The following is a 14,713-nucleotide window of genomic DNA, read 5'->3' as shown; positions in this document are numbered from 1 at the left end:
CCGCCTATTCTGACTAGTTTGTGGGCTTCCCCCGACCCCCCAAAAAAGTTTACGCCTTCAATCCTTATAAATATGAAACATTGAAAGAGTAATTCCAAAAGCTGGGGGTGATTGACAGCCTTCTCCCTGGAGGCTCGGGCAGGGAGCCCAACGGAGTAGACGGAGCACTCTGGAACGCGACGAAACCAGGTTCTAAGGACCTGGGAGGTATGGAGAGACGGAGCTCTGGACCCTGGTCACTGCCACCTGGTTGTGACAGCTGGCTCCGGTGCCAACTGGCTGTGTTCACTAACGTGCGGGTGATGGTGGTGTCAGGCCTTGTGTGGATGCCACTGTATCTGTGGGAAGATAACGGGTGACGTCCAACCCGGCCTTCAGGTCGCAGTCTGAAGGTGTGGCCTATTTGAAAACTGTAAGAGATGCTGTGAGAAACGGGCTCTTGTTCCATCTCTTCAGCCTGGTCTGAATCCCGTGTCTGCCTTCCTGGGACTTGGGCCAGTGGTCACCTTGGGGTCTGCTGACCCTTGGGAGCTGGCTGTAGGCAGCCTGCCGTGTTCCCTGTCTTGAATCTCCTTAAGCCTTGTCTCTACCGGCCCGGAGACCTGCTGCCTCCGGCTTTATTGCCCCAGCTCATCCTCTGGGAACAGGCTTCCAACGTGGAGTCAGAGACTTGAGTGGGACTGGGCTCCCCCGCGCTGTGGCTGTGGGGGCCCCTTTCTTTATAAAAATTTCTGTCTTTCTTTTTTAAGCAGTTTGATTGGCAGATAATTCACCCATCATACGGTTCAATAGTTCAATCATATTCAAATGAGTTGTACAATCATCATCACAATCCATTTTAGAACCGATGTAAAGTTCTTTCTTGCTGTACAGTTCTTTCTTCTATAAAGAAAAAACATACAAAGGTCCCTAGTTGTGTTTGCCCAGCCTAATGTAGCGGCCTTGGGAAAGGTCCGCATGGAGGCAGCCTCAGTCCTCGGCCATCCCTGAGGCTCCGTGTCATCTCCCCTCACAAAACCAGGAGCAGAGAGTGCGTGCGAGCTCAAGCCCAGTGCCTGCCAAGCCAGTGCCCTTGGAATGCTAAAAAATTCCAGGCTCTACACTTTCTGCTTCCTGGGAAGAAAAAGCATACTAAGGAAAAATGGACTAGGAGGGGATTCACTCGGATGATAATTGGAGTGCTTGGGGAGGGCTAGTGGATAATTTTTAAGCCTCTACTTTCCAAATTTTCCATTATGTGTTATCATACACTTATTGTAAGGCAAGTGTACATAGAAACAGTTCACCCAACCACCATGCACTGTGTATCTGGGGCCATGGGTCCCTGGAGCGCAGAGAGGTGCGTGGGGGATGGAGGGGCTCTCGGCCCAGGTTGAGAGCGGAGGACAGCTTTCGTTGTGAGCCTTGCTGGGGTTTCGGGTGGACGTGAAGGCTCAGACTCATGTGACCTGCTGCTGTGACTCTGAACAAGGACACGTGCCCTACCTCCACCCCAAGGCATGTGGAAATATACCCCACTTCTTCCTGCAGACAGCCCTGGGGGAGGGGCGGGTGTTCATAAACCTCTCCATGGCGCCAGCCACCATGCAAATTATGGCTCTGGTCTGAAATTCTCCAACAACCTGGCCATCGAGTCCTGAGCCTCATCTTACCTTAGCAAGGTCGGGGAGGGTGGCCACGGTGACTCACCTGGAAAACGCACGCAAGGATTCAGAGCTAGATCTGTGCCTGTCATCCACCACTAGCTGCAGGCCCACCCCTCTGCTTCCTTCCCAACTTATAAAGGCAGCGCCTTTCTGGTCAGCCCTGGTCTTGGGGGAGCCCCAACACTGTCTGCTCAGAAGATGAGATGGGGGCAACTCTGACATCCTTTGTCAAAAGCCTGAAGCCACTTGGAATCCCACCGAATGCCTTTAGGAAGTTACTGATTCCAGGATAACCATGCCCGTGTGGGGCGTGGTTCTTCAGAGAAGCAAAAGCAGTGACATGCACACACACACACACACACGTGTGTGTGTGTGTGTGTGTGTGTGTGTGAGAGAGAGAGAGAGAACACCTTGGTGGCATAATAAGTGACACACTGGACTACTAAGCTCAAGGCCACCAGTTTGAAGCCTCCAGCCACTCCTCAGGAGAAAGATGAGACTGTCCACCTGTCTACTCCTAGTAAGAGTGACCGTCTCGGAAACCCCCTGGGCGGTTCTGCCCTGTCTTATCGGATCGCTGAGTCAGAGCCGACTTGACAGCGGTGAGTTTGAGCTGATCTAGATGAGATAGCTACAGCTATAGATAGAATGTTTATACGAAACAGTGGCTCAAATCGTTGTAGAAGCAGGCATGCCCAGCCCAAGTTCCACGGGTCAGATGTTAAACTGACCTGTACAATGTTGGGAGCTGATGAACCCACGATCGGCAGGATCACCTCAGGCTGATATCAGGCTGCAGAGACTGATGGATCCAAGTTCGGCAGGTCAGGCTTGCACCTGGGAATGTCCAAAGCCAAGGCCAGCAGGTTGCTGATGGCTCGAGTTGACAGGCAATCTGGCAGGCCATGGCTTACATCCAAAAGATCCAAGGTTGATGAGTCAGACACAGCATTCAGGCCGCGCAAAGAGGAAACAAGCTTTCCCACACTGTTCACTTATATAGGAAGGAGGCACGTGCCTGAGGTAAGTTCCTTTCAACGATGACCCGAGTAAGGGGTTACACTCCAACCTAATCTTCTCTCAATGGCTTGGCTGCTCACAGCAGATTCCATCCTGGGCTTGACTGCTCCGTGTTAAGTCATAACCACTGAGAATCATTTTATGGTTGTGGGTCACCATAACATGAGGAACTGTATTAAAGAGTCACAGCAGTAGGAAGGTTGAGAACCGCTGCTGCTATATAGCATTCCCAAGGCTCTGTCTATCTGTCTTTACAGGAGCAGAGAGCCTCATCCTTTCTTCCTTAGGGGAACAGGTGGCTTGAACCGCCAACTCTGAAGTTAACAGACCAACCCTTACCAGACAGCACCACCGGGGCTTGTCTCTCTGACTCGATTGTCAGCTTCCCTGCTTCAGGATCAATCACCTTTCTGTGCATCTTCTGCTGGTGGTTTGGTCCCTTCCAGGTGGGTTTAGTGCTCTCTCTCTCTCTCTCTCCCTACGTTCACTCTATAAGACTTTCCTCTGACATTGGTATGATTTGTGTGCTCGTCAGCCTATTCCTCACAGTTCCTAATTGATTAACTCCTTAACAATGGCACTTTCATCTCCACCTTTCCCCATTTGTTTCTGTGTTTTAATATTCAAAAATGTTTGAGCCACTAAAGTGGAGTCCCTAATAGTTGCTTGATGGCCTGAAGCAATGATGGGGAGTTTGAGCTTGACCCCCACCACCCGAGGTGGGATTCTTCTAATGTTTTCTAATATTAAGGACATTTTCAAATAGAACCCATTACCTTTGAGTCAATTAGAGTCAACTCTGGGTTCCCAAAGCTGAAAGCAGAGAAAAAACATTTTCAAAAAAACTCATCTTTTTGAAAGCAGGCTGCCTCACCTTTCTCCCCCATCAGCCAAACGTTTTCACCACTGTGCTGGTAGAGATCCTTTTTAAAATATAGAGAAGTCGAGAGATTGGTTTAAGTTGAACCACTTGACCTTGCCAGTCTTTCTTGGACCCTTTTGACCTCTATGAATACCTTTCAAATGTTTCAACCTAATCCTCGGCACACTCTGTTCAAAAGCCCTTAACGATGTAGCTTACTCCCTGAAATAAAGATACAAAGTAACAGAATCATGATCCTCTACCTCTAACAAGGTCAAGGTGAACCCAGTTGGGTCACTATATGTATCTGCGACTCATCTGCCTCCAGGGTGCTAAGGGCACAGCCGGGGCACGGACAGCTGACTGGAAGGCTGGCAGCCTGAACCCCTCTAGAGGTGCCTGGGGAGCAGGGCCTGATGGTCTGTGTTTTGAAGCCAATGGGATGGCAAGTGACTCCTCCCAGCCTCCACCTTTCTCTCTCCACTGTTCTGGCTCAACACACTCCTCGCTTGTTGCCGGGCAACCGCCACGTGGTCCTGTCCATGGGCAGCTCCACCCAGATGTGCTGTGTGCTCTGATGGGCTGCGGCCAGCCAGGACCCCGGCTCCCTCTCCCCTCCGGGCCACAGCAGAAGGCCTGAGCACCTTCTGACGCCTGAAGGGATGGCAGCAGGGGAGGGGAGGCAGGCGGGAAGGCTGTGAGCAGGCCTCATATGCAGCAAGTGGATGGAACCAAGTTTCCCGCCAGAGCCCACCCCGTGGCCTAGCGCAGCAACCGGAGACCGTGAACAAGCACCTGAGGACTGAAACAGACAGGAGGTGTTGAAAGACCTTTCTCCCCTTGACAGGAGTCACCCCTCCACACATCCAGCCTCCTTTTCACTGGTTGTCCTTTCTCTGGCTTTCAGGTCTCAGCGGAGAGGCCAAGTCCTCCAGGAAAGCACCCGTGCCACCTTGAAACGGGGCGAGGGGATCTCCCGCTACGCTCCCACGGGCCCAAGGGTCTTCCCATCGCCACTCTGCCACCTGGAAAGGAAGTGCTGCTCCGCATCTCCAGCCCGTGGGCATCTTCAGGGCAAAGGCCCACTCTTGGTCTCCACACACTCCCCTGCCCACGCGTGCCAGGCCCATCGTTCAGAACATGTGCTGAAGCAAGTGAAAACGGCCGGGGTGTCAAGAGAGCGCAGAACGACAGCGGAGAGGAGAACTGCCAACGAGAAGATATTGAAAACCCGATTCCACTGGACATGCTCACAGTATCGTCCAGGACTAAAACTAATCCTAACAAAATCAAGACCTCCTGTTGACCCAGAAATGCCTCTTGTGGTGGGAAAAGGTGAACCAGAGGGAGGGCAAAGGAATCCCCGAAATGTAGCTCTCACCAAATCCTCAGTGCTAATGAGCTAGAGTCTACTGGATGGCAGGGAGTCTGAGGACAGCCCAGGAATGACGCTACAAGAGGACAACCCACGGGGAAATGGGAAGAGAGGTGGACAGACACACACACACACACACACAGACAGACATTCTAATAGCCAGGGAACCTACACACGGTGCTCAACATGCCTAGTCAACAGCAGCAGGCCAATGAACAGGACAAGAAAGAAGATACTGGTGAGCCAGCAGCTGAGCTCACCTAGAAGCCCACGCACGCCCGGCACGGCTCTTTGTGGAGGAGAAGGAAAAAAGTTCCTTGAAAGCCCGTTTCTAAGAGAGCTGATCATGGCATCCCCTTGGTCCCAGCAGTTTCACTCCACTCACACCCCCATTAGACAGACGACATGGTCGCTGAAGGCCCTGGAACACTGGACAACGGAATAAGAACTAACCCCCATCCTGCAAAACATGCCTCTCACAGACAGGTAAGTGAGGGAAGCCAGACTCAAAAGACTGTATGATTCCAGGTACATCAAACAGCAAAAAATATAAAATGATCCTATGTGGCAGTTATGCCACCTCCTGTCAACCTGAGTGAAGGGATGGAGCCTAGCCTGTCAATCAGGTCGTAGCCAATCAGGCCTCTGTGTGGACATGGCCTTCTCCTGAGGATGCTGGGAATTCCGTCTTCCTCCCCGGAGGTGGGACATACAGCTTTCTGCGACACATTCCCGTTGACAAGCCACATGGAGACACACTGATGGAGTCAAAGCCCTGGAGCTGGAGGAGTCACATGGAGACTTGCGCCGGCACTGAGATGCTTCCACCTCCACTGGATCCACAAAACTTTCCACCCACTGGCCTGCAATCTTCCTGCATTCGGCGTCATTGCATGGGTGTGTGAGTCTAAAGAGGAATTTATGGACTAGTATCGGGCACATGGGCTACTCTCGGACTTATGGACTTGATCTGGACTGGGCTGGCATGTATTCTTAATATACAATTGCTCTTTGAGATAAAATTCTCTCTTACACCTATATGAGTGTCAATGAATTTGTTTCTCTAGTCTCCTCGGGCTAACACACTATGCCGATGGAAGCTGAGATCGTGGCTAAGTAGCTGGGTACTAGTACCTGGGAGGGGCCCAGCGAGCCTACTGGGGCCCTGGCATGTTTGACATTTCAGTCTCAGAGGTGCATAGATGTGTTGTTCGGTACTGGCCAAGTTGGCTTCTCCCCCCCGCGACTTTAGGTACAACAGAACACAACTGCCTAGTCCTACCTGCTCCTCATCATTACAGCTATATTTGTGCCCATTTCTGCAGTCAATCTAGCTCAGACATAACATATACGAATAGAAAAACCCCACAATTTGCACACCCCAGGTCTGTACCCTTTACTAGATAAAAGCTGTATCTCACTACAAATTTTGAAATCATTGGAACAATTAAAACTTTTTAAAAAAAGAACAAAGTGAATGCGTCGGAGTAGAACTGTGTCTCACAGAGTTTTCATGGCTTGGTTTTCGAAAGTGGATCACCAGGCCTTTCTTGCGAGGCCCCAACCTCTCAGTGAAACATGTGCACCACACAGGACTCTTGGTGGTTACGTGCACAGGTTACATGAGCCTGTACTACAGTCATTTCAGATGCATCACCTGTCCTGGGCTCAGCTAAGTCCACATGCACACATATCCCCCTGCTAACAGCCCAAGAGTAGTCCATCCGCAGCCCGGGAGGGGGCGGACGCGCTGGACAAGGCGGCATCTGCTGCCTTGGTGATTCTCCTGTGCAGCAGCTGGATCCCACACTAGAGTCCCATCCCTCACATGCCCCTGACGGGTATGGGGCTTGGTGAAATGACTGTAAAAAGCCTCTGTCCACCTCCAAACTCCAGGCCACCCAGCAGAGCAGGGCATTACCCAGACATCGGCTAACATCGGCAGCTGAGGCTCACTATGGATGGCCTGGCTCTGCGAGGGCCCACACTGGCCGTGTAACGTTGGGCAGGCCACGCCACCCACTTATCCCAGTTCTTGGCCCAGGTGAGAGGAAGGAGAGCCTGGTGGACGGGGGTCAGATTGGAGCTTGGCTCCATTGAATGCCAGGAGGTGGCATGGGCAGGGTTGGTTTCCCCTTCCAGGACTCGGGTCCCCAGCATGGTGCTAACACCCATCCCTACCAACCCAGGAGGTCTTCCAAAGAGGGGTGCATCCTGTCCTCAGACTGCTCCCCGGACCCCAGCCTGGCTTTTCATCGGGTCTCAGGCACACGCACCCTGTGGGAGGCTGTTTGGACGAGGTGGCCAGGGCCGGCAACTCCCTGGGCTGTCTATGGAAGCAGAACTCCCAACTCGACCTGCTGGCGACACCGCGGAGGCCCTCAGCTGCCGGTCACGCAGCTTCGCTGGGTAATTGTGTTCAGCTTGTCTCTAAGGAGGAGGACGTTAATTAGTGCCAGGGTGGATTAACTCCTGGCGCCCCGGTGCCAGCACCAGATAATTCTCATTTACAGACTAAAGCCAGCCTCTCCCTTGGCTGACACACACACACACACACACACACACACACACACACACACACACACACACGGTAAGATGCACTTCATTTTCTCAACAAACATTATCATCTGCCCCCAGCGTCCACAGGTCCGGCCCTAGGCTGGACACGGAGGACAGAACCAGAGACCCCCCTAGGACCTAGACACCGGTGTTTGCTGTGGTCTGGTGCCTTCGCTGTCTAGCCCTGGGCCTGGTGCACAGTGGGGGGTGGTCTACAGCCAAAGTTTGTTGAATGGCTGAGTGGTCTCCACCAGTCGGAGCTCACAGCCCAGAAGGAGGGCACGTCCACTAGATCACAGCGTGGCAAGGAGTGTAGAACCCTGCAGCCTGAGAGCCAGCCCTGCTTGCACACCTGTGTTGACAGGGGTCTCACTACCTCCTCGCTAGCCCTAACCAGGAACAGTCTTCCGAGCCGAGAGCACTTGGTGGTGCCTGTCCCTGAGCCCAATCGTTCTAGTACTGGGTACCACAGAGTGGACTCAGGAAGGGAAGGGGGACAGACCCCTCCCAGGGACCCTTACTTGACTCTCTGGACCCACAGACCAGCTCCCCACACTGGTTCCCCACCCCAGGATCTGTACCTGATCTGTACCCTGATCCAGGATCTGTACCCCAGGGGAGCCCAGCCTCTCAGGCCCCTCTCTCCCCGACAGGTCGGTCTCCAAGGCTGTGGAGGAGCCCCTCTCCATGGCTCCCAGAACAAGGTCTAGTCCACGCAGGTCAGACCAGGATGCATCCGGCTTGTGCTCTGCAGCCACCCCACTCGGATCCGCAGCCCGGCTCCAGGCCCTGCTCCCGGAACGCCTTCCCTTTCCACCTCCCACTCCCCGTCGTCCTCCACACACCACTACCACCCACCCTGACCGTCCCCTGCCCATCTCCGCAGCCCTCTTCACAAAGCTGACAGGTCTACTCCATGATCCCACAAGTCTACTCGGAAGGGTGTTGTCATTACGTGTCCTCTAGCCAGCTTCCTCTCATAGGGACCCTGCAAATGGGGCGCAGCACTGCCCAGTCTCACAACAATGTTACGCTAGCACCTCCTATTGCTGCCACTGGGTCAATCCAGCTCGTTGCGGCCTTCCTCTTTGACCGTGACCCTCCACTCCACCGAGCATGATGTCCTTATCCAGGGACTGGTCTCTCATGTCCACGGTACGAGAGACAAAGTCTTGCTGTCCAGACAGGTTTCCGGAGAGCAATGTGGTTGTGTTCTTCCAAAACAGATGTGTTCATTGTCCTGGCCCACCGTGGCCTGGTCAGTAGTCCTCCCTACCACAGCTTAAACACATCAATTCTCCGGCCAGCTTCCTTACCCACTGTCCACCTTTCACCCTCATGCCAAGGGTCCGAAATACACAAACCCATAAAGGTGCTTCAAGCAAATCAGTGCGTGGGCCATCTCTGACACCCTTGATGCTAAAACCAGGCAGCAGGCACTAAGGCTTGAGTCAGGCACACCTTAGCCCTCAAAGCACATCGTCGCTCTTTGATACGCTGAAGAGGTTTCAGGCAGCAGACGTGGCCGACGCAGTACAGCATTTGATTTCTGGACTGCTGCTTCCATGAACGTGGCTGCGGACCCAGCAGATTGAGAAATCCTGGACAACGTTAGGCTTTTCCCCAGTTCTCCGGATGTTGTCTGTGTTAGTCCGGGTAGAGTACAGAAACAAATCCATGGACACTTATATATGTGTATCAGAGAGGGTTTTATATAAAGGGTACTTGTACATTAAGAAAGCATCCCAACCCAGTCCAAATCAACTCCATCAGTCCGATATTAGCCCATATGCCTGATACCAATCTATAAAGTCGTCTTCAAACTCACGAAACACATGCAATGATGCCGAATGCAGGAGGATCACAGGCCAGTGGGTACCAAGTCTTTGGATCCAGTGGTGTTGTAAGCATCTCAGTGCTGGCAGGGGTCTCCGCATGGCTTCTCCAGTTCCCAGGGCTGCATCAGGGTAGGTCCATGTGGCTTCTCCTTGGAAATGTCTCTCAGGGAGTGAGCCTTATCAGTAGAGTCTCCAAGGGTCAAGAGAGAGAGAAAAGTATCTCCCGCCTCCAAGCAGGAATACTGGATTTCCCAGAATCCTCAGGGGAAGGCCATGCCCACAGAGGCCTCATTGGCTATGACCTGACTGACAGACTGGACTCCACCCCTTCACTCTGAATCCTCTCAAGCCCCACATTGACACTAGATTATATAACTACCACAGAGGCTACTGGTCCAGCTGGGGCCTTTTCTCTTGTCCGCATTAAGGTGTACCCCACCCTGGAGGCTGTAGTCTTGACCCTTCCTCGGTCGGTGCTTCAAGTCCTCTCCACTCCCAGCACGCGAGGCTGCATCATCTGCCTGTCACCCTGCCAACGGGTCTACCCAAGGGAAATGAAAACGCACGCCAGCACAAAGCCTTGCGGACAGGGGTCCTAGCAGCACCGTCTGTAACAGCCAAAAAGCAGATACAAGCTACGTGTCCATCAGCCGGTGAAGGCATGACAGTGCGTGGCTTGAACAGGTTAGGCTACGTGAAAGAAGCCAGCCACAAAAGGCCTCCTATCGCATAAACTAGAGAAGCGGCAAATCCACACCACAGTGGGACCGGCAGTAGATCGGTGGCTGCCAGGGGGCAAGGGAGGGGAGAAATGGGACGTGACTGCCAAGGGTGACAGACCGTCTTCGTGCGGCAGTGAAGATGTTTACACACAGGTAATAGGGATGCTGGACAGCTCGTGAATACGCTGAAACCGCTGAATGGCACACTTTAAATGGGCGAAGAGTACAGCCAGTGAAACATGTCTCAACAGAGCTATTTAATAGACGTTGTCCACGCAGCCCCTACACGGTCAAACTCTCCTCAACAGCACTCCTGAGCCAGCCCCCGGACTCCCACAGACCTCTGAGGGCAGGCTTAGCCTTGGGCCTGGCCAGCGTGGGCAGGACTATGGCCAAGGCTCCTTCACCTTCTGGGCCTTCATTCAGAGCCACGTTCTCAGCCATAAAAGGTCAGATTGAACCTGGCCAAATCCAATCCGTCAGCACAGCTGGTCATGACCAGAGTTGGTGTGACTGGGTCCCCTGCCTGGGGCTCAGGACATCAAGGTGTTTCAAGTAAATGGCCCGCCATCACTTGACACTAAAACTGGGGGCCAGGGGTCATCATGGATTCCCCTCTGTCACTAGTTTGTGTCAACCACTCCCCAAAAGAAGGCATCCAGGGTCCTGACCCCATCTACAGTCGGGCCAGACAGATCCCAACTTCTCTGCTCTGAACCTCCATAAGGCACACACACACCCTGCCCAGGCCCTTCATACCAGGAGACCCCCCCTCTGCTCCCCCCCAAAGTGGGTCCAAGGGCTCTATGTTAGTCTGGGTAGACTACAGAAACAAAATTCGTAAACACTCATATTTTATGAGCGTTTTATATAAAGGGTAATTGTACATTAAACATCCCAACCCAGTCCAGTCCAAGCCCTTAAGTCCAACAACCCATATGTCCGACATCGATCTACAAAGTCCTCCTCAAACTCACAAAACACACTCGATGACGCCGACTGCAGGAGGAAAGCCGAGTCAGTGAGCGTGTAAGCATCTCAGCGCCGGGGTCTCCATGCGGCTGCTCCAGCACCCAGGGCTGCGTCAGGGCAGGTCCATGCAGCTTCTCCTCAGGGATGGCTCACAGGAAGTGGCTAAGGCAGCTGCACCCTGGTCTGACCACCAGAGAACAAGAGACCAGACAGGCGAGGCTCGCCGAGCCATTTATCTCTGCCCTTCAATTAATCCCACATGTGTTCATTGGCCAGGTTGGTACCATAAACCTTAACTACCACAGGCTCTGTCTACCCACCCGCCAGAATCAATCCTGCACCCCGCCCAGCCTTGTCCGGGGTTGTCCCTCTGCTGGGACGTCCTTCGTCCCCTCCCCGGGAGACGCTCAAACCCTGGCTCTGACACCTCCCTTTCTCAACCCTCACGGCTTACTTCAAGAGTGCGTAGGAAGTTAAAGGGTGGTGCCAACAACTCTGCCGACAGCTTCGTGCTCTTCTGCGCCCAGAGTGACCGACAGAACCTTTCTCAGGACACCTAGCACCTGCCCCCACTGTGCCCCATGCTGCTCACAGCCCACTAGCCTAAGGTGACCAGATTTAAAGCGGGATACCATTGACCGGGGAGGTGTGGGGGGTGTTCTTGATTAAAAATTTGGTCTATATGGACCAAATAGACCATTCCCTAGCTTGTCATGCATTCTTCCCAAAAATCGGGACTTTTTTAAAACGCCAAAAATCGGGACTGTCCTGCCCAAAGTGGGATGTCTGGTCACCTTACACTAGCCCAGAGTCCATAACAAGGACAGGCCACTTGCCATCCTATAACCCCACAGCCAACACAGGAGACCAGCAGTCACCTTGCGTTGTGACTTTTGGCGAGGAACCCCTTGCTGAGTCTGGGGAACCCCCCTCCACACGTGTCTTCTCTTCCCTAAGGACCTCACCCTGATGCCTCCAGGACAGCCCGTGTGCGGTGTGCGCCTCTCTCCACAGTGTGCAGCATCCTGCTTGGGAGCCACTCCCGGGTGTGGTCACCCCCACAAGGGAAAGACGGTCACCACAGGGCAGCCACACTCAGGGCTCAGTGGGGAGCAGTCTCTTTTGGGTGCTGGATTCTCTGTCCTGCTGATGGGAAGGAGTATCTGACATCCTCCAACCAAGTACTTTTCTGCTCAACTCAGCAGGAGCGAGTTCTGTTGTCTGCAATTAAGTGCCACATTGGGCTACTAAGCGCAAGGTTGGCAGTTTGAAACCACCAGCCACTCTTTGGGAGAAAGCTGGGCCTTTCTGCTCCTGTAAAGAGTTAAGTCTCAGTTGAACTCCACAGGGGCAGTTCTGCCCCCGTCCTATAGGATCGCCATGGCACTGACTCTGGTTTGGGGTTTGGAGAACTGAATGAATTCCTAGTGGTGTAATGGATTACACAATGGGCTGGCAACCGCAGGGTCAGCAGTTCAAACTCACCAGACATGTCTCATGAGACAGATGAGGCGTTCTGCCCCTGTGAAGATTTACAGCCTCAGAAACCCAAAGGGGCAGTGCTACTCTGCCCTATAGGGTCAGAGTATGAATCAGAATTGACTTGGGTCTAAAGTCAATGGTGAGGAGGGCATAGAACGCCTGGTGGGGTTCGATCATGTGCAACATAGCTGAGAGGAAGTACAGAGAGCCGAATGAAGGTCAAACATGAGAGTGGGACAGGAGGCAAGTAAAAGGGCTAGGGGCAAAAGATATTTATAGAAGGGTAAACATAGGCATGTACATGTCACTATATTAATATATAGTGATAGGGATATAGGTCTATGTATATGTACTTATAGGTAAAGTATTAAGCTAGCAGATGGACACTGAGTCTCTACTCAAGTACTTCCTCAACACAAGAACACTTTGTTCTAACAACCTGGCCTTCTGTGATGCTCACCTTTCTGACATGATAGCTGAAGGCAAAATGGGAGCATAAGTTAATGTGGTGAAGAAAGCAAATGGTGCCCGGCTATTACAGTGTCTGGGGTATTAAAGGATTGAAGCTAAACAAATGGCCATCTAGCAGGGAAGTAACAAAACCCAAATGGAAAAAGCACACTAACTCGTGTGATCATGAGTGTCGATAGGATCGGGTATCAGGCATCAAATACTCAGAAGAAAAATTCATATCAATGTGAATGAGGGGAGGCACAGAGTGGAGACCCAAAGCCCACCTGTAGACAATTGGGCATCCCCTCACAGAAGGGTCACAAGGAAGGGACAAGCCAGCCAGGGTGGAGTACAAACCGACGAAACACAAACATTCCTCTAGTTCCTAAATGCTTCCTCCCTCCACTATCATGACCCCAGTACTACCTTACAAATCTGGCTAGACCAGAGCATGTACACTGGTACAGATAAGAACTCTCTACACATGGAATAAAGGACAGATAAAGCCCCCAGGACCAATAATGAGAATAGCGATACCATGAGGGTAGGGGAGGTGGGGGGAGAAGGGGGAAAGAGGGAACTGACCACAATAATCGACCTATAAGTCCCCTTATCCCCACAGGGATGAACAGCAGAGCCATTAGGGAAGGGAAACAGCAGATAAAGGGGGAGGGAGGGGAATAAAGAGGAGCTGATGCCAAGGGCTCGAAAGAAAATGTTTTGGAAATGTTGATGGCAACATATGTACAGGTGTGCTTGATACAATTGATGTATGGATTGTATAAGAGCTGTAAGAGTCCCCGATAAAAATGATTTATTAATTTTTCTTAAAAGAGAATTGACTTGATAGCATGAGTTTGGTATCAATCAATCAATCGATCAATGCCTTTCTGAACTATGCGTCCCATGCCTGGCCCTGCATGTCTAGCCATCTACTGCACATTCTGGGTAAATTTCGAGAAGGCCAGGGAAGGAGATGGCCAGGGAGGGTCCAAGCAGCAAGGCCTCAGCTCCTCACTTCCATCTGGCGAGTTAGAAGAAGGTCACCCTGCACATCTGTCACCTCCTTCGGTGCCAGCACACAGGCAGGAGGGTGGTTCTTTACCAAGAGATATTCCTAAAGAAGCCCTCCCCTTCCCCAGCACCTACGCCCTGCCCTAAGTGCAAAGGAACCACCCCTGAGGTGCAGGCATGGACTGGAAGGCTTGCCTCGCCCGGGGACGGGGTGTGGTGCAATAAAAAGGGACACACGGATCCATCTTCAGCGGGAATCAACTTTAGGCCCAAGATCTCCCGGCAGAGTCTGACCCAGCCCAGGAGGGCGCAGTGCCCGACCTCCAGGTTCCAGCTGCCGGCAATGCCCCCTAGGCAGCTGAAGCAGTCTGCCCCCATCAGGATTTCCTGAGAGCCTCTCAGGAATGTAGAGAAACAGACTCCCATAGAAAACAAAATGCAAAACAATGGAGGTCGACCGCCTCCAAACTGGAATGAGCCAGGCAGGGCGTTTGGGGACAGGATGGGGGAGTCGAAGGCACCTGATAAGATTAGCCAGGATATTGAAAAGCACACTCAGCACACACGATAGGCTGGAGGGGTGGAAGAGACCCAGCACTTCCATTGTCCTCCTGCGACGGCAGACCGGAGAGGTGGCCCGGTGGGGAGATTCTCACTTTCCAGGCGGGAGACCCAAGTTCAAAATGCCTCAGGTGCCGCCACCCACTTGTCTGTCCACGGAGGCGTCCCGGATGCTGTCATGCCGAGTAGAACAGCTTCCAGATAAAGGC

The sequence above is a fragment of the Echinops telfairi genome, unplaced genomic scaffold (genome assembly GCF_000313985.2).
Source record: "Echinops telfairi isolate 266 unplaced genomic scaffold, ASM31398v2 ScPeMD7_31;HRSCAF=116, whole genome shotgun sequence".
In the NCBI taxonomy this organism is placed as follows: domain Eukaryota; kingdom Metazoa; phylum Chordata; class Mammalia; order Afrosoricida; family Tenrecidae; genus Echinops; species Echinops telfairi.
This window is presented reverse-complemented; position numbering follows the sequence as displayed.